This window comes from Paramisgurnus dabryanus, chromosome 7, assembly GCF_030506205.2.
Source record: "Paramisgurnus dabryanus chromosome 7, PD_genome_1.1, whole genome shotgun sequence".
NCBI lineage: Eukaryota > Metazoa > Chordata > Actinopteri > Cypriniformes > Cobitidae > Paramisgurnus > Paramisgurnus dabryanus.
The window spans coordinates 10,077,448-10,104,488 of NC_133343.1; positions in this window are offsets into that span (position 1 = coordinate 10,077,448).

Genomic DNA, 27,041 nt, shown 5'->3' on the forward strand with positions numbered 1-27,041 from the left:
AGATTAGCTTTACCTTCATGCTTGCGCTGTCGAGCAAGCCTGTTGTCATCTGTGCTTTGTTTTAAGTTCCCAAACTCCCTTTTAGCTGTAAAAAAATCCACAGGTTGAGTATAAGAAACACCATACCAGTATTTTCAGGCTTGGACATTCGCGACGTGCAGGTCTGGATGCACAGCATTTTTGCAACTTAAATCAGGCTCAGTGGAACGCGTCGACTTACGCCAGGAATGTTTGTACAAAAACTGTCATGTTATACAGAGGTAATGAATAACGGGACGTTCAAACATATATTTGTGGTGTTCAATTTTGAGAAATAAATGAATGTATGGGTATGTACAGAGCTGGGTAGATAACTTATAAATTGTAATCTGTTACTGATTACGGATTACATGACAAAATTTGTAGTCATATAATCTCTTAGATTACACATCATTGGTAACGTAATCTGACTACTTTTGGATTACATTTAGATTACTTTTGACTTCTTATTTGATTTCAAATATGTACAGAGGGGAAAATATATTCAATTCTTTTTCACCAACAAGAGCCTTAAAAACAAATTTGTTAAGTGCAAAGTACAGACAGTTACTTCACAATACTAACACTGATTTATTTTGCTATTAGTGTCAACTGATAGTAACACACTGATAAAACAGAATAACTCTTTATGAATTTAAAACATATTTACTTAATTTTAAGTAAATAAAAACAAAAACAGCTGCATTGCAAAAAACAATATTGAATTTCACAAAATTCACTGCAACAATACTGCTAGGTCTAAAATTTCACTTCACAAATAAAACTGTTTATAAAAAAGTTTAAGTTTAAGTTCTTTTAACCGTGAGTTTCTTTAAAAATGAAATGGTGTCTATATATCCAGTAAGTTTGCTTTTGACATTGGTGGGAAAATAAATAAAATTGTCTTCAGAGCCGCCTTGTCACAAAGGTTTATCGCGGTTTACTTGAATAATAGTTCAAATAGTATTTTTGTTATCATAATCTTATTTATTAAGGTTACAGGCCAAAAACAACAAATATACAATAATTCTATTTTATTTATTATTTTTGGTTAATTTTAACTTTTTTGTGATGCCAGTAGAAATTCTGGCAAGGCAAGTTAAAAACTGAACCAAAATATTTCCTCCAGATCTGCTTAATTTTAAATAAAATAAGTAATACGTAAAAAACAGATGGACATCAGTGGTTATATGTACATAAAGATTCTTTGTTCGGTCGAAATTATTGCTACCCAAATCAACGCCTTTGCATCCAGTGATCAAACGCTGAGTGCTGCTCCATTTTGCATCTTGTCTAACATTAGCAGTAGGTAAATTTATTATGAACAATGTAAAAAAAGAGATTTACATTATTGTAAACATCATACTGCCACAATGTGAATAATATGTAATCATGTAATCCATAAAAAAGTAAAAGTACTCTGATTACGAGTATTTTAAAATGTAGCTCCAATTACAAGTACTTGATTTTTGGAATCTGATTACGTAATCCAGATTACATGTAATCCGTTACTACACAGTTTTTGTTCACTTTGGTTTGCATTTGCCCATGTGACGTTGGGGTTAGTGGTCAGGGTTAGGGTAGGGGTTCCATTGTTTCCAGTGTTTTTTTATGATAATTGTAAGTTTTTATATGATTCACTTTGTATGAATTCATGCAAATTAGATAAAATATGTATGAATTCCCATGAAATCAGGCTGGTACATCTATGGGCCAACAGGTCCAGATGGCTAAAAATTATTTTAATACACTCTTTAAAAAATAAGGGTACTTGAAAAGTATAGAAGAACCAATTTTGGTTTCCTTTATAGCTTTTTTTAATCTTAAGAACATTTTGTCACTATAAGAATCTTATTTAAAACACAAAAGATCAGTTTAGCCAAAAATGGTTCTTCTATGACATTCTGAAGCACCTTTATTTAAAAAAAAATATTATGATTGATGTAGGATTAAGTATGATTAATTAAAAGCTTTTTACATCATAAAAAATGTATTCACAAACCATTCACTGTAATTAAAGTGGTTAGAATATTTCAATCTGCGTTCCTTTATTGACCGTCGAAAAATATTCTGATTCTTTGTTCTTGCCCATTCTGGGCATTGGGTCAAAAAGAGACAAACCCAACCTTTTGGCTTTTAATTTAAACTATCCTGGGTCAAGTCAACCCCAAATGCTGGGTTGTTTTAACCCATTGATGGGTCAAATATAAATATTTTCTTGGTTAATTTAACCCAGCGTTCGTCCTACGTTCGACTATGTTTGTACTTTTTACCCAAAGCTGGGTTAAAAATAACCCACTATTTAATAAGGGGGTACATAAATAAAATGTCTAAAAAGATTCAAAAAGTTCCACGAGTTTATTGGACAAGTAGACAAGATGGGTTTTACCACTCTTCTGGTGTACTGCAAAAAAAAAAAAAAAAAAAAAATTCATTTAACAATAATAGAAAATATGTTTTTATCTGCAAATCTAAAATATACATGCCAAAATAGCTTTTTGCTAATGTAATTTGTAATGGAAAAAGATGAACACACTACTCTATCGAAATAGGGCAATATATGTCAACCAGTTTATGTAATTTAAATAATAAATTAGATCAAATATAAAAGAGTCACATTTATTACTAAATACAATGGGTTAACAAGGAATTTGTCTTTTTGTAGTGCCTAACAAAAAAATACAAAAAACCTGTAAGAATATAAATAAAGCTATGAGCACATATGTAAAACATTTTAGCAAAATGTAGAAAAATATAAAAAGATATTAAATGTACATTAGTGCACGGATGTGCAAAAGGGGCTTAGTGCAAATGTTCACAGTTTGAGGTAGAAAGGTGCATTATAGCTGCATGAGTTGTGTGTGTGTGTTAATGTAACGCACAACAATGTGGGATTTTGGTTAATGTAATGTGTAATGTCCATGGAGGCGGGTGAGAGGCCCTGTTGTGTCCTGAATATCGTTGATGAGGCGGTATCCGAACACATGCACTGTCTGCTAGATCATCACCCTGGCTGAACTTTTGTTTAGAAAACTGAAAGGGCTCCAAGACATTGTCTTTTATGACTTGAAAACCCCCTTTAAACATTTCCTCTCAGTTCATTTCTCTTCAGTTTCCCAAGTTCCCGTGGAACTAATTTCCAGGCCTGCGAAACTGTAGTGTGATGAATGTACTGTATCATGTGATTATGATGTAATAGTATTTCATAATGTAAATATGTTTTTTATTTGCTGAGGTCTGGCCTTTGGAATGTCATTATTCTTGTTTATTTTATTGCCAGGGCCCGAGACTGGCAGTAGAGTTCCAGCAGGTACAAGCTTTGCTATTCATCTCCAGTAAATGAAAAAATGTAAACCAAGGTCCAGATTGAGATGAAGGGTGTCAGATTCTCAAATGCCTTCCAGTTCATTCATGTATATGTTAAAAATGCTTGACTCATGAAATCGTTCAACTACAGTTCAAAAGAAGAAATGTGCTTAATATATTTATTAGGTCAAATCATAACCAAAACTTGCATTGCTACTTGATTTATGAGGGGGCATTCTGGTGGGTTTTTTTGGGGGGGGGGTTATACAAGACATTGAAGAAAAATTGGAGTGTATGTAATATTAACCAAAATGTCAATTATTTTCCTGGTAAAGAAATACTGTATTTATTATATATTAGTAGATCTTCCTAATTATGATTCATGCAAAGGTTTATGTAATTTTTATATTAAAAATTATATTTACTTCTAAAATACGTGCCAGGAATTTTTTTGGTTTACTGTGACCAGAGACTTGCATTCATAATCATAATGTTATTTCATTTCATTTCATTCAATGTCCCATTGTACAAAATTCTTAAATTGTTTTTTATTTCCTACACTGTAATAAGGTCATTATTGCATTTCACTTTTTGCATTACTTTTTCAAAACATTCATTTATTACTATAATATTACATAACATGGAATTCAGTGCAGCCATGTGTTCATCTCGGCCTTATTTTAAATTCGCCTCTCTGATTTTATTCTGCGTTATGTCATCTGGAGAACACACAGTAATGCCAAATCCTTTCGAGAATTTCCTTAAGTTGAATCTGGTGCACTTGTCAGTTCAGATCAGATCATTCTTAAGAATGGACTTCATCAAAAGCCAAAGTCAAACACAAAGTGTAGTTGAAAAGAAGGCTAGGAAAGAAGTTTAAAGAGAGATGGATGAAGCTCTTGTTGAAGTATGATTTATTCATTGTTGTTTTCTCAGGACTTTTTTTCACACTAAAGGACAGGGTACTTTGAACTGGAGTACAAAGCGATGTATATTTGGGTCACACGTTACCCTGCGTCTAATCCAGTCGAATGCACTTTTTTCGTCTGTTGTGCGCTTTTGCTTCTGAGAACTCTCGATGGCTGGGTTGGTTTCTTCCTTCTTTTTTCCACGTTCGTCCTTGAAGAGTAGATCAGCGGGGTGCCCTGATGTGTGTGTGTGGGGGGGAATGGGCAAAGGGGCTCAGAGCTAAATAATGGATGATTTCTTATTGAAATAAAGCTGGGGAGAGATCAGTCCGGGCAGGCATGTCATTACCAAGGAAACAGAGACGAATACCTAATCCTAAACTTACAGAGTCAAACACAGCCAGACCAGCACGCCCGCTACCTACTCAGCAACCGTTTTATTATTATACACACTATACTTTTCTTTATTTTAAGGATTTGCATCTTGGTTACAGTTTAGATCAATATAGGGCAAGATTTTTCAGTGTCCCTTTTTGATGGTATATTTCATCACAAAGTATGGATTGTAAGATTTGGGGGATATTGCCAAGTCTGTACATCATATAACATCATGTCAATGCAACTTTTAAAGTGCACCTATTTCATTGCTAAAAAAACAACGTTATTTTGTGTATTTGGTATAATACAATGTGTTTGCGTGGTTTATGGTAAAAAAACGTACATTTTTGTAGTTCCAGATTTTACTCTCTTCCTGAAACGCACAGATTTGAAAAGCTCTGTGTCCTTGATTGGCCAGTTAATCTGTACCTTGTGATTGGCCTGAATACCTCTGACGTCAGCCAGAAATGTGACGATCCTTACCATGTTGAAAGATTCGGTCACGATGCAATGCAAACAGGAGTTAACTTACAGGCTGTGAGCCTAAAGCGGGAGGAATAATGATAATGTTGGTCTTGTTTACATCACCAATCACAGGAAGTAAACTGCTACAATCCATTTGTTTGTTGTAGTCCAAGAAAAGAGATTTACGTTGGAGATGATAACTCACATCATCGTTTACTATGGGGTATGTATCATTTGCATATAGTTAACATAGTAACAATGATCTAAGTACAGTACAGAAATGTGCATATTTTTTGCAGTGGTCTATTTTAAAGCTCACGTAACACACGCTGTTTCTGCATTTCTGATATTAATCTGGAGTACCTATGGAGTAGTATGACATCCTTTATATCTCTGAAGAGTCTTTAGTTTAATCAGATTTATAAAAGAAAGATTAGCTTTACCGAATCTTTCCGATAACGTACGAAAAAAAGAAGAAGAAGGAGTTATAACACGGGAGGAGCGAGTACGAGTCATGCAACACTATACAACACTGTTTTAACTTACGATTCACTACATGTTCGTGTCATTTATATAATATACACGCGCCTATTTCCAACATAAGACAGAAATCTTACTTACCACGTGTAACTCGTCATGAAAATCCACCGCATCAAACACACACGCAAAACTCCACTGCTAATCCGGATAATAAACTATATCCATTGTTTCCATAAGGCTGGATGTCTTCTCCTTACATCCAAAAACACACTTCTTGTTGTGCCATTGTTGACTTTTGAAATTAAACAAAGCTGAGTGGCGTGATAAGCTGTTAGCAAGCTCTAGCGTCTCCCGCTGACTGACGGCTGGGCGGGGTTTTCCGGGGGAAGTTTTCCGGCGGAAGCCCATATAAAGAAGTGATATGTATCCAAAACCCCTGAAACGTCAGTTAGAACCGTAATCGGAAAAAATTAGCCGAAACTTGTACGAACCCTGGCGAAGTGCATTCGGCACAGAAATACTCTGAAACACGCCCAACTGCATTTTTGACACTTTGCCTACGTTTAGCATGAGGAAACAACTATATAACTGTGTTAATAAGTCAGAATGCTTGAAATACCATTAAACCCCCCCTTTAAACACCTTGCTGGAAATGCATAATTTTCATAATCATTATTTTTTTGTGAAATCATCCTCCAGATGATCCTAAGATTTCATCATATTTTTTATAGCCTTTTAACAGAAAATAACCCTACCCTAAATTATTTACAGTAGCTACTGTAAAAGTGACTAGAATTCTCCCCAATAAATATACATACATTTTGAATACAGGTATTTTAAATACATGCTATTGTACTATAGTAATCACATTATGATAAAAACATGTACTCTTATCAGATGTTTGGTTGCAGGTCTACATCGAGACAGTCAGATACTATACTCTTAAAAGGCAAGAACTCATTGCTTTTTGCAGAATAACTTTGGTTGCTGTTTGCAGTCATTAATCATAGATTATACTGCATGTTGTTACCTCAATCTGAGGCACACAGGAAATGGTTTGTCGCGTGTATTGTTTTCCCCCGGTTGCCTTAATCAAAAACCCAAGGTCTTAGAACGACCTTAAAAAATACTTAGCATATATCAAACATGTTGATCGCAAGTTTCTCTGCATTTTTTTCTGAACTCATTAACACTTCGCGAGAAACTTCCAGGGCCCTTTGCCAGCGGAGTGAAAAATGAGGTGAGGAGTGGCCCCCGACAGAGAGCCGCATTCGGATTCAACGACAGCCCTTGATTGGCTGTTCTCACTGATGAGACCAGCATACACACTTTCGCTCATTGCTGCATCATGCAAACAACCCATACATTTACACCCAACTTGACTCTCGCTTTAACTAAGGTCACAGAGCCTGCTCTGTGTATGTGTGCGTGTGGTAACAGGCAAACATGGTCTTGTGAAGAACAGAGCTTGTGGTTACACAACCAGTCAAACATTTATGTTCACTTACTCATACTTTATTAATTTGTGACCCTGGACCAAAAAACAGTCGTAGCACGGGTATATTTGAAGAGTTTGGTTCCAAAACGCGAAAAACGACATTAAAAAAATAGTTACCACCAAAATCAGTATTGTATCTGGTCAGTATTAAAAAGTAAATATTAAAGATATCCGCCGTGTTATTCTGTCATCTTGTCTCTCTTTTTCCCAAAACGCGATAAACACCAGTTCTCCTTCTCTGCAGAATGCAATAAATCCACTCAACAAATCACAGCACACCATTCCACGCATTGTAAACAACAATGGTGGCGCGGAATACACATGTAATCCTAGTTTTCCTCATCTACTTTGTACTTCGTGATCAACAAACAAACAAAAACAAGGTAATACTTTTAATGGCATTGATAAACCTGTGGTGTTTTTCGGTGGCGGGGAAGAAACGTAAGCCATCAAAATCGAAAAATTTACGTGAGCGGCACTCGGGCGAAGGAAAAATGCCGGCTGTTGGTTGTTCTCACACGACAGCATCAAGCTTCTGTCATGCTAACACATTGACCCCGGGGGATCTTATGAAAAACTGCAGGACCAAAACATTTTACAGCTGATTGCTGTCAAGAAAGTTCAGCGACGTTGTCCCAAGGATGACAGCAGCAATGACAGTGTTCTTAATATGACAAAGTAAGTGTTTTGATTAATGCCATTAATATTTAATTTTTTTTATTATTGTATACCACTAGTCAACTAAATAAATATAACATGGCAAAGATGATGCACATTTAAAAAATTGATTCAATAGATTTACAGCATTTAAAAAAAAACTTGTCATGGATTAATTGCATGTTGCGGAAAAAAATAATCCGTCTTTGAAAATCAAATTATGGATTTGAATTTTTTAAAGTTATTATAACCTTAAGATGCTATGTGAAAGTTTGTAACAGAAAATAATGTTTTTCATCTTGTCACCTTTTTGGTATCGAAAATACATTTTTACCCAAATTAGTCAAAATGGATTTATTGCGTTTTGGAACCAAACTCTTCATTTGCAGCAATAGCTAAAAATACATTTTAAAAAAATATCATTAATAATATGTTTTGCTAAGGACTTAATTTAGACAACTTTAAGGGGAGCGTGCACACCAAAGTTTTTTTACGCGGCTGAAAACGTCCAGCGGACAGCTTTATTTTTTTAAATGACTGACTGCCAGCTTTCTTCAGCTGAGCGCTTTGTTTGCTATGATACTTCTGCTTTGTTTATCAGTCGTTGTATGATGTGCCGGTTGGTTGTTGTAATATTTATCCTGCCCCTCCTCCACTGTGATTGGACATACGTGTGAGAGCTGACATTGAGAGCTGACATCCAAAGTTAAATATTTTTCAACTCACGGTGCTCAGAGCCGAGCGCTGGCTTTAAGCGGGGGAAAATCTCCCAGCTGCTGGCTTTTTTAAAAAACGCTGCGCTTCCATTGGAAACAATTGAAAACATACGCCAGCCGCCGGCGTAAAAGCTTTGGTGTGCACGCACTCTAAAGTTTATACATTATGTAACACCATTTGTAAGTTTTGAGTAGTACAGGGACTGCACAGATAAAAGCTGTGGGTCTTTTAAGGTGTTTAGGTACACAAAGCCAATAGTCCAGTCTTCGATGACTGAACCACAGGAGCCTTTTCAGTTTCGCAATGAAATGAAACGCAGCCATACAAAACATAATTATTTGACAATAACCAAGATGCACAATAAGCCAGGCTTGCTAAATTCAGTATTTGTTTTAGCCAGACATATGGTTATAATTAATCCCAGGACCAAAAGAAAAACAAATAAACAGAGTCTTCATAAATACAGGGCTAGCTGAGGGCTGGAGGGCTCTCCTGCGAGACACGAAGGAAAGACAGAAACGAAAGAACTGATCTTATCGCAGGTCCGTGGTGGAATGAGAGAGAACGGGAGAATCAGGACACGGACTGAAGGAAGAGCTCAGACTCGGAAAACATGCCTGCGGAACTTTTCCACAACACAGACAGACCCACTCTGATAATGCATCTCTGCCTTAACATTATGTTATGTTTGAGGAATGGTATGCAGGGATGAGAATTCATTGTGTCATTCTTTTGCAGTAACAGTTCACCCAAAAATTGTATTTAAGTCACGATTTATTGATTCCATATCTGAGTGCTGTTTTTTCTATGGAATTTAAAAGAGGGAAACTTAACATCCTCTTTTCTAGACAACAACACTTTGTACGTCCATGAGTAAGTTGTACATATGTGCTTTATTCCAAATCTTCTGAAGCCAAACAATAGTCAAACAGGCTCTTAACTTGTTATTTATGATAATTTTTGCCTTAAATTGACCTTGGAAACCATTGCGACTGGATCATTAAATCAGTGAGTCACTATCGCATCAGTGAGTATCAGTTTAAAAAAAAAACTGTTTATTGGGCTATAGTTAGTACAGTACATGTTGTTATTTAATGTATAGGCTATATTATTACACTGTAACAAGGACACCTTAAAGCGTTGATTAAATACTCACTCTCATGTCGTTTCGCACCCGTAAAACCTTTGTTCATCTTTGGAACACAAATAAAGATGTTTTTAATTAAATCTGAGAGCTTTCTGGGCACCCATAGACAGCAACGCAACTCACACCATTCAAGGACCAAGACACTTTTAAAATAGTTATATAGTAATTATATGCTCAAAAAGTCAGTCTCCGATGCGTTTAAGAAAGCAGCGAATGCATGCATTAAACACAGGTGTAGTACGTCAGCCATAGACATAGTAAATGCTGAAACTAACATGAACTAATAGGCTGTTTACACTTGGCATTAACAATGTTTACGTCAATCTGATCACAAGTGGACAACATTAATGCCAGGTGTAAACGGTGTTAAAAAAGTTTTGAGCTCGTCCACTTTCGACCACTTTCAACCACATTCAGATGTAGTCAAAACCCATTTCGATCGGATTGCTTTTGTAGTGTAAACGCACATGTGGTTGAATGTGTTCGAACAGCCACATGAGACCGCTTCTCTCCGCACATTTATCTTATCTGAGTTACTGAACACAATGTTTTAAATCTTTTCTGACTTCTGGCGCAAACACACGGTGAACAGCGCTATTTTTAGCCTTTCATTGATAAAACTAAAGCGGCTAATCTCCGCATGGTTTCATTTTACGAGCGTGTAAAAGTTACAAACTCTTTTTTCATCAATTGCGCTGAAAATTCAGACACATGCATGTATAAAACACTGTGGAGCATGTTAACTTACAACACAAGCAGCGGACTCGACATAATAAGTTTGTGTCCATATAAACTCGTCATTACTCCCGCTTGCGTTTAAATGACAGCAGAGAAACTTGCCCACAGTCTCGGAGATCACCCCCTCACAGTATTCAGGAAAGAAGCAGTCAAAAGTGGACAAAAGAGACGGATTTAAATATATAGTAAACGTGATGTGTCTCTCTCGTCCACTTGTGGTCCGATCGACGAAAACACATCTTAATACCAAGTATAAACAGCAGTGTTGGGGAAAGTTACTTTTAAAAGTAATGCATTACAATATTAAGTTACTCCCAAAAAAGTAACTAGTTGCGTTACTTAGTTACTTTTAATGGAAAGTAATGCTTACGTTACTTTTAAGTTACTTTTGCGTTACTTTGTCTTGGCTGAGGCTTGATCTCTTTCAGGCTTTGCAGGTGTTTTTTATAACTGAAAAGTTCTGCATTCAGAAATTGCATATTTCATCACAAAAATTGTACTTTAAAAAAAATTACTTTACTCGTTACTTCAGAAAAGTAATATTATTACGTAATGCACGTTACTTGTAATGCTTTACCCCCAACACTGGTAAACACCCCCTGAGTTTAATAAATGCTGTAGAAGTTTTGCTTATTTTTAGTTCATGGTAGTATGTTACCGAATTTTCAAGCCATACAATGCAAAAAATTATTTTCAAGAAAAAGTTTCTTAGTATTTTTGTCTTGTTTTCAGTAAAAAATATCTAAAAATTCTTAAATTAAGATGCTTTTTCTTGATGAGCAAAATGAACCATGAAAATAAGTCTAGTTTTTAGACCAAAATTCAAAATCAAATTGAAGTGATTTTGTGTGTAAAACAAGAAAAAACATCTGCCAATGGGGTAAGCATATAAAATTTAAGCGAATTTGTGCTTAAAACAAGCAAAAAAATCTGAAAAAACAATTCTTTAATTCATTTATGTTTATAAAAAGAACAGATTTTTTTTCACTAATTACTTAAAGTATATATTTTTTTCTAAAAACTAGACTTATTTTCCTAGGTCATTTGCTTAACAAGCAATTTAAGAATTTTCAGATATTTTATTCTTATATTATATTATTTTTTGCACAAAATCACTTAAATTTGATATTTTTTATCTAAAACCTAGACTTATTTTCTTGGGTCGTTTTGCTCACCAAGCATCTTAATTTAAGAATTTTTTGATATTTTTACTTAATTTTTTGCAGTGTAGCACTATATGGTTCAAGAAGACTTGGAATATGCAAATATAGTTGTCCATAAATAAGTCTTTTAGTTTGAAATTACATAAGGATAAAAACTAATGACAGAATGGTCATTTTTCGGCAAACGGTTCCTTTAAAAGTCAGATGCATTGAGGATGCGTAACTGTGTGTGTGCGTGTATGAGGGGCTAAAACGAAGAACAGACAAACATTATAAGCGTCTCTAATAAGACTTTAGGCTTTTGGGAGGCTTCCCCCTGGTGTAGGCCTGGTGCTGAGATAAGCCGACTCTGTTGTTGTCTCGCTAAAATCAACAAAGGAAACAGGCGAAGGGAGAGTTGCTCGTCCCCATGCAAAGCGGGTTTTCGTGGCGCCAGAGCATTTAGCCGCATTAGAAATCATTAAGGCTGGGCTCTAAAGAATAGTGTGCCAGTCTAGTCAGCACCAGTTTACTGGGTCTCAATAAGTCTGGCACAACTGACTCACTCATGATTCATGTGTTTTTTAAGAAAAACTTGTGTATGTGTACGCGCTCAGGTTACGCACTTACCCTCTGCTAATCCGTATCCCTCTGTGTAGGATACACGAGAGATAAAAGCGTGTCTGGTTTTTGCTTCCGACCAGCAGGTGTGTGTGTGTATAAACTGCTGCAGCATCCTGCAGGATGCTCAGGGACACGCGCACACACTGTTCAGATAATGGAGTGTGTGTGGACTTCACAGGCTCAGTGGGCAGCCCCAGGAGGCGAGCATCCTCGCAGCGATAGCAGAGGACGAGGAGCGTAAACGCGTCAGAAAACGATTGTGCAAGAGAGCAAGAGACTGCCGTAAGCCGCTCTATTCTTTCTTTGTCACATTCACTCATTTGGTCTCTCTCTCTTGCCGATATAATAAATGGTCAGGGCTGGAGGGGTCAGCAGCTGGAGTCTAGGGAATCATTAGAGTGGCAGGCTGCAGGGCTTGAGCCGCGCACTCTGAGAACCTCTGGCCCGTATGTGCTAAGTACCCAAACTGTGCATTCAGACGACCACGGCCATGCTGAGCTGAGCAGCATTGGGATTTGGCCCAGAACGCCGTCATTCGTCTCTGGCCATCCCAGGCAGCCGCTGGGTACATTGAACACTGATCTATGATGAGAAAGGGCCATCCTCACCCACAACAGAGCACAGAGTAACACACATGAGGGGCGACACAGAGCCCTTTGCTACAATCAGACAGCTTTTTACAAATGGCATTTGAGCATCTTGAAAAGTTGTTCTTTATGCATTGCACTTGCACTTTCTAGGTCATTAAATTGACAACAATCTTAGGCCACTTTTCGTTGACAAAGACAGTGGAGGTGTGCTAATTTAAGAGCTAACTATTTGTAACTATTATACTAACCATAACACCACAGCTCCAACCAGACGATATTTTAAGGGGGCGATATGCAAACTAATATCAACCTAATAAAAGTTTGCAGTATGTTTCATTGCTGTATATTTTTCACTGAAAATTATGCTCTCCTGCATGGTCTTACCCTAATGTAACAAAATGAAAATTATAGCTGCAATATCTACTTGTACATATCTCATTACCTTACCCCATTTCGAAAGGTGAGGCTTATAATAATAATTTATAAAAGTTGAGCTGTCAGGTACAGTTTTGCGGGAAATGTCAGTTAGATGCAGTGTTGGGCAAGTTACTTCCAAAGTGTAATACATTACATATTACAAATTACTGTCATTTGAAAGTAATTAGTTACATTACAATATTACTGACTCTGAACTGTAATGAGTTACATTACTTTTGCGTTACTTTGAGTTACTTTCATCAAAATAACAGAAGTATGACTAGGCATTATAAAATGTTAAAATGTAGTTTATTGATGCTTATAAATCTAGAAGTTATGTGTTGGCCCTCGAGCTTTGAATAGGCACAGTAAAGACTTATGGCAAAAAACAGTAACAATGACTGTCAAATTCATAAACATGGACAAATGATCTGGTAAAAGTCTGGTAAATGATGGTAGACATACCAAACACAATAAAGCTAGAGCCCACTGTAATGCAAACTATAGACTAATAACATGGCAAGACACGCAACCTCTTTTCATTTCTATTCTTTAATTCACTTTAAATTCAGATTCACAGCACAAACCTGGCATGCACTGGGTTGACACAACTTATCAAAAAGTGCTATTGGAGGATTAGGCCTCAAGCAGTACAACTCATTTCAGTATAATATAAGGATTACATGTAGGTTAACATATAATTGCTTAATAAAACACAGACAAACAGAGGAACACTGTTTTTGCCAAACAATGAATATAGGCTCCCATACAAAGGCTGGTAAAAACTTTAACTAGTGTTGTTTAAATGTACTATTTAAATAACCATGTTTAAGTCTACATTAATGTTATGTTGTAGTTTAGGTTGCTGTTTGTAATAAAACTGTAGATAGCATAGGAATAGTGTAACACAGGTTAGAATTTAGCAATATATGAAACGGTTAGAAAATAATATAATTTTCAAATAATTTTAATTCTAATAAAATGCTAAAAGTTTTAAACAAAAAGCTGATTAAAGTCATTGTAGTTTAAAATAATAAAATAATAAATTGATTAAAGATGACTAAATGCTTAAGTGATGTAATCAGTCTAAGCCGAGACTGCGTGTGATGTTATAGACGTGAGACGCAGAGCAGTGAGAGACACGCATTGCTGATCGCGAGAGAAACACCAAAGTGAATCTGAGGCAAATATCTACATAATCCTTTCTGATATTCAAATAATATGATGCATATTATGTTGTAGACCTATTATTTAACTATATTGGGTGATTTTTAGAACGGGATTATTGATATTGTCGCGGATGATTCCTGATTGAGAACCCCTGTAAAATCCAATGCGGGTTTAAAAGTGTATGAAACCCCCCGGATTTGGTTAGGTTTTTTTGTGTGATTGGATCAAACCCTTCGTATACCGTGATGGCGAGCCTCCCAACCGAACTGTTGATTTGAGAGAACTGAAGACGGAGAAATCCTTTGCAAACCCTTGGATTAGTGTTTACTACTGATCAGGTGGAATTCATTTCATTGTGTATATTCTGATCGGAGGGAAATCAGATTTTCCTTCATTGATTTCTTTGCACTACTGACTGTTGAAACACAGTTCTCATCTACATTGAAGGACTTTTGCATACACTAACATATCTTTTCATTCGGATGACAAAAGAACATTCATTTATACACAGACTGAGAAGATATTGACTGATATCGCTTGATTGTTCAAAGAGTTAAACTGTTCTAATTGAACTATTGTGATGATGTACTTTTAAATGATGTACTTTTCTTTATTTTGATTGTTTTATTTGGGTAAATCTTTTCTATGAGTAAAATATAAAAGGTTGAACCGGAAAACACTAAAACCCAAATATAAGAAAAGCTCTTATTAAACTGAAAGTAAGTGAAACTAAATATCTATAAACCAAAATAGAAACTAAACAACTTATACATAAATCAAATAACTAGGAGCAAATAGAAGATAAACTATTTAAATAGTTAACAGAGCTAAAAGATAAAAGATAAAAGAACAACGAACAATTATTTCATTTGTTTTATTTGTTTCATTTTATTATTTTTTTGATTGTGTTACATTTGTTTCCAGTATTATTTTGCACTAACAAAAATACAATTCAGTCGTTTTCTACTTATTATCTGTGTCCTAGTGTGCCTTAATTATTTACACTCCTGTAACGAGCCTAATCACTGGTCCAATATCAGGTATTTAGAGCAACCTGTACCTGTTTTAGAAACTGTTGTTACAGAAGTGGCGAGCCAGCAGCCAGGAGTGGTATAGTTTGTAAAGTTTAAAATTTTAAAAAGGCACAAAGAAGAAAAAATCAAACTAAGTGGTGCAAATAGTCAAAATGGAAGTAATTGAGCTTGAAAACGTTGTAATTGAAAATGCAGTAATAATTAGGGGACTAACCAACACAGAAATTGATGAAGATCTAACTGACTTCCTAAACAAATATGGTAGAATCCATAGACACCTTACCATAGACGATCCCAAATCGCCTCACCATAAAGAAGTCATTGTAGAGTATGGCAGTCATTCTGCAATAGTGGCTCTGAAACCCCTGTTGCCCTACACTTTCAATAGCCCACACAACGTAGCTTACCACATAAAGCTTCTAGCAAGTGTTTATGCATCAGCAGTAACTGAGAGTGCCACAACCCATTATTTTGCTGAATTAAAGAAGGTAGCAAAGCTCAGTGGGAAAACTTTCGACGATCTCTTGAAAGAGCAGCTTCTTGCAAATGCAACTGATGTTGTTGACAATCCAGCAGATGTAGATGACCGTGAGTCAATTAAAATTACTGGTCACACTCTTTCTGACATAATGTTTCCAACCAAGCGAACTGAGCATTCAGATGAGAGATGGAACTCTGAGACAGCCCGAAGAGTTAGTACAGGAAGTTTCTCACCCACACTTGAGACAAAAGATGTAAACCCACCTGAAGTCCAAAGAATGATCATTGAGCACATTGTAAAAAGTGAGGGAGCTTCGAACTCTAGTGCGTCATTCAGGCTAAGAGTGTTCTCAGGCAAAGTTCCCAGACCGATTAGTGAAGTTGATTATGATACCTGGCGGAACAGCGTAGAGTTAATTCTCCAAGATCCTTCTCTGTCTGACTTATATCGTTCCAGGAAGATCTTAGACAGCCTGCTCCCGCCAGCGTCGGAGATTGTCAAGCAGTTAGGTGCAAAAGCCTTACCTGCTGCTTACCTTGATGTTCTTGATAGTGCTTTTGACACCGTAGAAGATGGTGACAACCTCTTTGTTAATTTTTTGAACACGCTGCAAAATGCAGGGGAAAAACCTTCCTTGTACTTACAACGATTGTACACCAACCTTCTCAAAGTGATGAAAAGAGGCGGTATTCCTGTCCATGAAGCTGACCGACAGCTCCTGAAACAATTCTGTCGAGGCTGTTGGGATGAGACTCTAATAACTAACCTTCAGCTTGAACAAAAAAGGAACAAACCACCTGCTTTCCCTGAGCTACTTTTGCAATTGAGAAGTGAAGAAAACAAGTACTTCACAAAAGAAAGTCGCATGAAGCAGCACTTAGGAGTACAGAGACAGAAAGCTAGTTCTCATGTCGTCACTGCTAATCCTCTTGATCTTAACCACAATGAAGTTTCAGAACATACAGAAGTGGCCGAATTAAAGAAACAAATCGCTAAACTTCAGAGCCAGCTTTCTAAGCAGAGGAGCGTATCGACAAGACAAAGTGAATTGCAGTCAAATGATGCTGTTCTTGAGCTAAAGCAACAAGTCACAGAACTCCAGAGTCAGATGACCAAGCTCAGAATACATAAAAACTCAGAGCCAAAGAGCAATTTAAGCAAATCAAAGCAAGGAAACACACAAGTTCGCAAAGACCCTCCTACAGCTGACCATAAGCAACCTCACAGGCCTAAACCAGGCTATTGCTTTCGATGTGGCGAGGATGGACATGTTGTTTCAATTTGTGAGAATGATCCAAACCCATCCCTTGTTAATGATAAGAGAAGGCAGTTAAAAGAACGTCAAGTCCAATGGGATAGTCAGTATGGTCCAAGTGCCTCAGAAACTTTAAACACCACCCAGCTCTTGTAGCGAGACGTACGAGGGCTGTCACTTATCAGAATAGTCTCAAGAAACCAGTGAACATGTGCAACTTGAATTCCCATGCTAAAAACCGTCCAGTTGGTCTACCCAAAGGATTAATTGGTACCAAATGCACTGCTCAAGTGAACATTGAGGGAAAACCTTGCTCTTGTCTACTTGACACAGGGTCTCAAGTGACCACTATCTCCCATTCGTTTTATGAGCAGAATTTACCTGGACTAAGCATAACTTCTCTAGACGACTTGCTGGAAATAGAAGCAGCAAATGGACAAGCAGTACCCTACCTGGGGTTTGTTGAAGTGAAAATTGCATTCCCCAAAGACTTTCTTGGATCTGACGTTGAGGTTTCTACTCTTGCCCTGGTTATTCCAGAAACTGGTGGCACTGCCCAACCAAAGGTGCTAATTGGCACAAACACCTTGGATCTCGCATATGACAAACATCTTGAAACAAATGATTCCGTCTGTCAAGCCGTTCCCTTTGGTTACAAAGCTGTGATTCAGACCATCGAACACAGACGTCAGCAGAAAATAGACAGCAGCATAGGAATCGTTAGGCTTCCTGATGTTACCCCTACTGTTGTTCCTGCGGGTCAAAATGTCGTTCTTGAAGGAGTGGTTAGCGCAAAGGGACAAGTAGCTGAAAAATGGGCTGTAATGGAACCTCCTTCACGTTCACCTTTTCCAGGAGGATTGCTAGTTGCCACTTGTTTACTTAACCTACCTCGGCATCCATCACATAAAGTCCCAGTGGTGTTGAAAAACGAGACCGAGCATGATATCATCATCCCTGGGAAAAGTGTGATTGCAGATATTCATGCACTGCAGAAAGTTATGTCAGACAATGTTGTGCAACCTGATTGTTCAGAGTCAAGTGTCCATGCAAAATCCACCAAAGAACTTTGCTTTGACTTCGGTGATTCCAGTTTGCCAGAAGAGTGGAAAAGAAGAATCACTCAGAAACTGCGCGCCATGCCCGAAGTTTTTGCATTACATGACATGGATGTTGGACAAACAAGCAAAGTAAAACACACCATCAAATTACACGACGAAACCCCCTTCAAGCACAAAGCAAGACCGATCCATCCCAACGATCTTGAAGCTGTCCGCAGACATTTAGAGGAATTGCTTGATGCTGGTATCATCCGTGAATCAGAGTCATCCTTCTCTTCCCCTATTGTTGTAGTGAGGAAGAAGAACGGCGATATAAGACTTTGCATCGACTACCGCAAGTTGAATACGCAAACCATCAAGGATGCATATGCCTTACCTAACTTGGAGGAAACCTTTTCAGCACTTCGAGGTTCGAAATGGTTCTCAGTGCTTGATCTTAAATCTGGGTATTACCAGATCGAACTAGAAGAGAAAGACAAACACAAGACCGCTTTCTTATGCCCATTAGGTTTCTGGGAATTTAACAAGATGCCTCAGGGGATAACGAATTCTCCCAGCACATTTCAAAGGCTGATGGAGAAGTGCATGGGTGACATCAACCTCTCAGAAGTCCTAGTGTTCTTGGACGATTTGATTGTCTTCTCAGATACCCTAGAAGAGCACGAAAGACGTCTTCTCCATGTTTTGGGACGTTTGAAAGATTATGGATTAAAGCTTTCATTGGAAAAGTGCAAGTTTTTCCAGACGTCAGTGAAGTATCTCGGTCACATCGTTTCAGAAAGTGGTGTGGAGACAGATCCCCAGAAAGTAGAAGCCATCAAAACCTGGCCAAGTCCGAAGAACTTGAAGGAGTTGCGTTCCTTCCTGGGATTCTCTGGTTATTACCGACGATTTATAAAGGACTACGCAAAGATAGTGAAGCCATTAAATGAATTAACTGTAGGATATCCTCCGCTTCAGAAGAGCTGCAGGATGAAAAGTAAGGAAAGGACTTACCTTGACCCCAAAGCACTTTTCAAAGAGCGATGGACAGCTGACTGTCAGCAAGCATTCGAAACACTCATCTCAAAGCTTACCGAAGCACCAGTGTTAGGATTTGCAGATCCTGGTTTGCCGTATGTGCTACATACAGACGCGAGCACCACTGGACTAGGTGCAGCACTCTATCAGGAGCAAGAGGGAGTGCTACGAGTAATTGCATATGCCAGTCGAGGGTTGTCAAGAAGTGAAGCCCGGTATCCTGCTCACAAGCTGGAATTCCTAGCCTTGAAGTGGGCTGTTACGGAAAAGTTTTGCGATTATCTCTATGGAAGCAGTTTCAAGGTGATTACAGACAGCAACCCCCTTACTTATGTATTAACTTCAGCCAAGTTGGATGCAACAAGTTATAGGTGGTTGTCTGCTTTGTCTACATTTTCCTTTACTCTTCAGTATCGACCTGGAAAGAACAACCTCGATGCGGATGCACTTTCGAGACGACCTCATGGTGATCTGGTAAATGATCCCACATCTCAAAAGGAACAAGATCGAATACGCCAGTTTACTTTGTACCATTCACCTGAAATTACAAATTCCATCTCTGTTTCCATGGATGCAATCCAAGCAGTCTGTGAAAAACATTCCTTATGCGAAGCAGGTGACAGTAAATGTATCACTCTTGTTGAGTCACTTTCCATGAGCCCAGATGCAATTCCTGAAGATTATGAGCAAATGGAAGGATCTTCTGTTGTTCCCAGCATATCAGAACAGGAATTGAGAGAGAAACAGAGAAATGATCCAGCCATGCGGGAAATAATTACTCAATTAGAGTCAGGATGTACTGTCTTACCTGTACTTAGACGTGAGCTTTCAGAACTTCCTTTCCTGTTGAGAGAATGGAAAAGACTTGAGTTAAAGAATGGAGTTCTCTATCGCAAAAGAGCTGTAGGAGACTGTACAACTTACCAGCTTGTTTTACCACCTGACTTAAGAGCCATGATAATGGAGAGTCTACACGATAATATGGGTCACATGGGAATAGAACGGACCCTTGATCTCATCCGGTCCCGTTTCTATTGGCCCAAAATGGCCATGGATGTGGAAAATAAAGTCAAGACTTGTAATCGCTGTGTGTGCAGAAAAACCTTACCAGAAAGAGCCGCCCCACTAGTGAACATCCAAGTTACCCGGCCACTAGAGTTAGTGTGCATGGACTTTTTGTCATTGGAACCCGACCATAGTAACACCAAAGACATCTTGGTAATAACAGACTTCTTCACCAAGTATGCGGTCGCGATTCCCACCCCAAACCAAAAAGCCCGAACGGTTGCAAAAACTCTGTGGGAACACTTCATAGTGCATTACGGCGTGCCTGAAAAACTCCACAGTGATCAAGGACCAGACTTTGAATCCAAAACGATCAAAGAACTCTGTGAAATTGCTGGTATCAGAAAAGTCAGAACTACACCGTACCATCCTAGAGGGAACCCGGTTGAGCGTTTCAACCGCACGCTGCTAGGAATGCTCGGTACCTTGAAGGCTCAAGAGAAAACCAGATGGAAAGAATTTGTGAAACCACTTGTACATGCTTATAATTGTAAAAAGCACGAAACGACAGGATTCACACCGTACGAACTAATGTTCGGACGACAACCAAGGTTGCCAGTTGATTTGATTTTTAACACTACAGTAAGTCAAAAAAATCCTAAGTTCCACTCACAGTATGTGCAATCACTGAAATCTCATCTCCAAGAGAGCTATAAATTAGCTCAGAAGAATGCAGCCAAATCTGCAGAAAGAAACAAAGTCCGTTTCGACCGTAAAGTAATTGAGTCATCTCTCGAGGAAGGTGACCGTGTCCTGGTCAGAAATGTGAGAGTACGCGGAAAACACAAATTGGCTGACAGATGGGATCCCGTGGTACACATTGTAGTGAGTCGTGCTGGTGAATTACCTGTCTATACTGTGAAACCCGAAAGACAAGAAGGTCCCTTACGAACATTACACAGAGATTTGTTGTTACCCTGTGGATTCTTATCTCCGCTGATGGAAGATGAAACTGATGTAACAAGACCTCAGAAAAAGCGTGTAACTAGACAAAACAGAGAAGTGGAAACCGACGAATGTCAGGAGAACTATCAAAGTTCTGATGAAGATGACTATGTACCCCAATTCTCTGAAGTTCCAACCATTACCACACAAAGGTTCATCAAAGAGTACAATGTGGTCAGGAAACCTAAAGACATTTCTTATAACTCTGATTCTGACATTCAAAATTCTGTCCCAAGTCATGGTCCAGAGACTGTGAATGCAAGAAATGTACACAGAGAAAATGATTCTTCTGAAATGGAACACTTACCTGATGTTCAGTACTTACCTGAAACCCAGACTTCATCCCTTGGAACAGGACCTGTAAAGGAAAACCTGGAAGAAAGAAACAACTTACCTCAAGTAGAGCAGCAAACACTGGATGTACCTGATGGAAATGAGGACAATAACACACAAGCTGTCCAAGTTGAGGAAAATGTAGCTGATGTTCCATTAAGGAGAAGCAGAGCAGAATCAGCTGAATCTACTGAACTTACTGAACCTGTGGAAGAAACAGATCAAAGTGAAAGTGAGGATGAAATTCAGTTAAGAAGGTCCAAAAGAGTGAAGCAGAAGTCAAAAAGACTGACTTACCCAGAAATGGGAAACCCAATGATATCCATTATCCAATCCCTGTTGCAAGGACTGAACACTGCTTTTGTAGAGTCACTTGCAGAACATCCCAAACCAATAAGACACCCCAAGGTCTAAGTCTTAGGTCTTAGCTATGCAAAGGGACTTGCATAGATTTAAGAGGGGAGGGTGTAACACAGGTTAGAATTTAGCAATATATGAAACCGTTAGAAAATAATATAATTTTCAAATAATTTTAATTCTAATAAAATGCTAAAAGTTTTAAACAAAAAGCTGATTAAAGTCATTGTAGTTTAAAATAATAAAATAATAAATTGATTAAAGATGACTAAATGCTTAAGTGATGTAATCAGTCTAAGCCGAGACTGCGTGTGATGTTATAGACGTGAGACGCAGAGCAGTGAGAGACACGCATTGCTGATCGCGAGAGAAACACCAAAGTGAATCTGAGGCAAATATCTACATAATCCTTTCTGATATTCAAATAATATGATGCATATTATGTTGTAGACCTATTATTTAACTATATTGGGTGATTTTTAGAACGGGATTATTGATATTGTCGCGGATGATTCCTGATTGAGAACCCCTGTAAAATCCAATGCGGGTTTAAAAGTGTATGAAACCCCCCGGATTTGGTTAGGTTTTTTTGTGTGATTGGATCAAACCCTTCGTATACCGTGATGGCGAGCCTCCCAACCGAACTGTTGATTTGAGAGAACTGCAGACGGAGAAATCCTTTGCAAACCCTTGGATTAGTGTTTACTACTGATCAGGTGGAATTCATTTCATTGTGTATATTCTGATCGGAGGGAAATCAGATTTTCCTTCATTGATTTCTTTGCACTACTGACTGTTGAAACACAGTTCTCATCTACATTGAAGGACTTTTGCATACACTAACATATCTTTTCATTCGGATGACAAAAGAACATTCATTTATCCACAGACTGAGAAGATATTGACTGATATCGCTTGATTGTTCAAAGAGTTAAACTGTTCTAATTGAACTATTGTGATGATGTACTTTTAAATGATGTACTTTTCTTTATTTTGATTGTTTTATTTGGGTAAATCTTTTCTATGAGTAAAATATAAAAGGTTGAACCGGAAAACACTAAAACCCAAATATAAGAAAAGCTCTTATTAAACTGAAAGTAAGTGAAACTAAATATCTATAAACCAAAATAGAAACTAAACAACTTATACATAAATCAATTAACTAGGAGCAAATAGAAGATAAACTATTTAAATAGTTAACAGAGCTAAAAGATAAAAGAACAACGAACAATTATTTCATTTGTTTTATTTGTTTCATTTTATTATTTTTTTGATTGTGTTACATTTGTTTCCAGTATTATTTTGCACTAACAAAAATACAATTCAGTCGTTTTCTACTTATTATCTGTGTCCTAGTGTGCCTTAATTATTTACACTCCTGTAACGAGCCTAATCACTGGTCCAATATCAGGTATTTAGAGCAACCTGTACCTGTTTTAGAAACTGTTGTTACAATAGCCTAGCAATCTATTATGTATATGGACTGTAACCATAGCAACGTTAGCTTACCTTGTCATTGCTTGTGTGGTGAACTGGATTTTACTGGCAAGATTTCTAAAAGTCTCTTTACTTCTGAGGTTCAAGCAGCACAGGAGACCGATAGAAACTTTCTGTTGCTTTTACTTAGTGCTCTCATTCACAGAATTTTGCGTATGCGGCGCTACCGGACCTGATTGCGACCACTTTAGTCGATGCTTATACAGGCGCGGACTTCCCAGATTCGGCTCTTTAAGAAACGCGTCAAATACAAAATTAAAGTAAAAATGAACATGCTGCATACAGCACCTGGAAACAGACATAGGCTGCGTCCCAAACCACATACTTCCATACTATATAGTAGGCAAAGAGTACGAGAAGTAGTGCTTTTCGCCTACTATATAGTATGGAAGTATGCTGTTTGGGAGCAGCCATTACTATTTTACCCGCAGCTTTTTCCTGTGTGGATGCTGGTCGCGCGCATTGGTCAAAAATAAAAAAATAAAAATAACACGTCTATTTTTGAAATGCATTGTTGTAACGCGCTCGTTACTAAGACTGTAACGAGTAAAATATTACCAAAATTTTATTAGTAATGCGTTATATTACTGCGTTACAGCAAAAACTAATATATTGCTGTAATATATTATATTTTGTAATGCGTTACTCCCAACACTGGTTAGATGTCATCTGACTTTAACCTAAGTAAAGATAAGTTAAGTATTTGATGTTTTAAACAAATATGGTGATATAGAAACAAAAGTTATGAATTGCAGCTTTAACAACAAATTATAATCTTTTCAACATTTAAAAATATTGGGTTATTATCACCCCAGCATTGGATCAAAAATGGAAAAACCCAACCACTGGTTTAAATTTACCCGGAAAATGTATATTTGACCCATTAATGGGTTAAACAACCCAGCATTTTGGGGTAAAACAACCTAACATAGGTAAAATTATAACCCAGACTTTTTGTTGTTGTTGTTGTTGTTGTTTTGAGTATCATTAATCCACAACTGATGCCAAACTAAGCAATCCCATAGGCCTAGTTGTGGCAAATTTATATATGACCCTGTCAATAAGTAGTTAATTTCTTTAACCTCCTAAGACCTGAGTTTTGGTTTGTCTATTTTTTCAGATTTCTACCAGCTATTTTGGGTTTAGGAAGAACCAACAAATAAAATAACCAAATATTTCTTTGAACATTAAGCAGTGTAAGTTTGTGTACAACAGGTTCCAGTTACACAGAATTAATTATTATGGTCCAAACAACAACAAAAAATGTAATGTCCAGGTCTTAGGAGGTTAAAGATTTTTAATTCATAATTGGTTCAATAAAAAACTGTTATTCTATATGGTCAGTGGTTTGATACTGCCCCATCTGCCTTTTTTGCCTTAATTTTGGACAGAAGCAAATTATGTTGGCTAATTTGAATATTCATTCTGATTGGTCAATTTACCAATCAGAGGTGGCTCTTTGCTATCATCACCCTCCTCTGGCATTCAAGCAGCGAATAAAAACCCGCCTAGGAAAACCTCACAAATGTATTTAGAATTAAAAATAGATCTGTTTTACATGCATTTGTCTTATGCACATTAGTAGGCTAATTCATCAAAACAATGTTAAATACAATTTTTTTTCAGCCTCTCTGGCCCCCTGTGACAGAGGCCCCCTTAGTTTGGGGCTTAAAAAACGAAAAAAGTGAAACCACCCTCCAGAGTGGAAATCTTAAAAACGTTCTACCGTCACGTTCCTGTCTAAAGGGTAAAAACGCAAAAAATTGCTTACGATGGCTTTTGTCGCGTACGCTTTTACGTCACAGGCATGCACCAGTTCAGAAAAATAACAAAAACATGTCAGATTATACAAGTCTTTCCATCAGTTGTACGAAATATTCACAGCTAGTATTACTGATCAGAGAAGGTGCATTGATTACCTCTATCAAATTGTTGATGCGCCAATTCGTCAGAGGCAAACCAGACGGCTTTGGACAAGACCTGGGAGAACAAGGAAGAAGGATGTACGCAGACACGTGGACTTGGTGTTGTTGTGTGTCAGTGCTTCACATTGCCACCTAGCCGCCTGGAGTGCAAACTACATCCAATATTACACCATATGCACGCAGAGTTCCCCTCAAAATGCTCAGATAAACGAGAAACAAAAAGTGATAATGCATTGCCACGTTTTCTCTTCAGATCGTTTTCATGTAAAGCCTTAGCTTAGACTGTTTTTCTTTTTCAAATAAACTTACCATAATGTAAAAAATAAAGTACAGGTGCTGATGTAAGTATGAAAGCCAAAGCAGAAGAAATGTGTTATTGCTGATGCTTTTCTGCACATGTTATATATGCACACACAGACTGGATGCCTGTGTGTGTGCGTGTGACTGTGCATGCACATGCTAACATTAACACCCTCAGCCGGCGTTTTCATCACCTCCTCAGATGGCAGCCCGGCCTCACACCTCTGTTTTGGCCATTTCTTCCCTGTCTCATTCCTTTCGTTTTCCGTCTTATCTCATGTTCTCACCGCTGCTGTTGGGAAGGCCAATCTGTGCGGCCACAGCATCCTCCCCTTCTGCTCTCTTGCCTTTGGTGATACACGCAGTCTTTTGCTGTAGTGTCCCTGGAGCGGAGTCAATCACCGCCACTCAACAAGTCTGTCAAACTCAATTCTGTCGATATGGCTGCTGAAAGCTGGTATTGCAAACATCACTGCCAGAGAAACCAGTTCTCTCTCATCAACCCGCTCATTTACTCTCTCTCTCTCTCTCTCTCTCTCTCTGTGCATGCAAAACACACATATTCTTGCCCTCCATGTATTCTCACACTATCTTAAGTCTCACCGTATTACTACAGTAGGCCTCTTTTCTTTTATATCATACAAGATCATATTCAAAAACATGTCTCTCGTTCTAATAGAGAAAGGATTTTTTTCAGATATTTTCGCTTGCCAGAACTCTTTGATGTTCATCCTGAGTGCGCTTGTGTGCGTGCATGCTTGTGTGCACAAATGCTGAAATAAACGCTGGCATCGTGTTTGTTCTGAATATCGTTTGGAGGTGGACAGCCTCAAAATGAAGGGTTTGTCTCTCTCTCTCTCTCCCTGATGAATCACTCCTTCCTTTGTTTCTTTCTCTTCTGGAGGAAATCGCATTAAGTGGAGCCCTCTGTTTGGCTCGACTCTGTCCTGCCTTAATGGCAGTCATTTGGACGTGGAAGAGAAAGATGGAGAAGAATGGCAAAGAAAGCATCCTCACAACACTAATTCCGCACAACAAAAACACCCTCCGTGTTCCCCCGTGTTCATTTGCATTCAAATATCCCCTCAGACGAATCTGAAACATAGAAATTTCTGAGCTATTTTCGTTAACAGAGTTCCCGGGATGCGGTGCGAGAAGTGTCTCGGGTGTCTGCGCCTCCCCGAGCCTCCCTGCACCGTGGAACTTCAGACCTCCCACACTAAGGCTTCAATGGCACAATGTATATTTATCTCATTCAAAGGCAAACGCAAATACCAGGGATGAGGAAAGTGTAGTTGTATTGAGACCAGGACTCGTAACTCCATAAAGCGAGCGAGCAGAAAATAAAGAAATATGGTAGAAATTACAGCATATCCACAAACAGACAAGGCCCTGAATATGAGGCGGCAAACCCCAAGTCAGACATCTAAGCATCTGCAGCGAACTGAATTTCTGCTACGCTCTGCACTCGAGGGGCTTCTGCTGGTATAACTGCTGGGAAATATGTTATAAC